We start from the raw sequence: 895 nt of genomic DNA on the forward strand, positions 1-895 counted from the left end.
TTGGTAACCCCAAACGACATGAGCACCAATGTAGCTACCCTTTTTACTGAAGTGAATGCCGCCTCCATCTGCCTCCTGCTCTTTTCATCAAATAAAGCCCTCATATGGTTTCGGCGTGCCAAACCGCAGTTCAGGCTCAAGGACATAGCAAAGGTGACCACCAAAGCAGACCATGTCGTGGCCGTTTTGCTTGAGGAGGTTTTCCACCGGTTAGCCCCCTGGTTAGACAGCCAGCCGGACAATATTAAATACGAAAGGCTGAAGCAAAAGCTGTTAAAGGAGTTTTCACTTTCTCCATCTCAGAAGGCACAAGAAATCTTCATCTCCAACACACCACTTGGAGACTGTACTCCAAAATAAGTCTGGCAAGAAATCACCAGCCTATGCCGCCTCCCCATCAAATATGCACAAGGTACGTTCCACGAAATGGATCTTAAAATAGAGATTTGGTTCCGCTCTCTCCCTGGCAACATCAGGGAGAATATCCACGACTCAGACGAGATGGCCACTGAAGTACTCCTCACCAGAGCCAACGCACTAATGGAAGCACTTTGGTAAGCCTGCCCTCAACCAACAGCTCCCGTTTTCCCACTGGCTAGTACTAACAAAAATCCACCACCACATCAACCCACTTATCCACGACCTGCCCCAGCCCACGCGATGTTTTGGCCATATCCATGTGGATGTCGTCGGACCTCTCCCACTGTCACAGGGCAAGAGGTGTATCTTTACCATCATTGACCACTCTGCCCGCTGGGTCAAGGCTCCGCCAATGGAGCATGCGGCATCAGATCCTGTGGCCAGGCACTCCTTAGCTCAGTTCCTGGATCGCCCACTTCGGTCTCCCAGAATACATAATGTCTGATAGGGGAGCGAGTTTCATTTCAGAGCTGTC

Source organism: Penaeus monodon, chromosome 22 (assembly GCF_015228065.2).
Source record: "Penaeus monodon isolate SGIC_2016 chromosome 22, NSTDA_Pmon_1, whole genome shotgun sequence".
NCBI lineage: Eukaryota > Metazoa > Arthropoda > Malacostraca > Decapoda > Penaeidae > Penaeus > Penaeus monodon.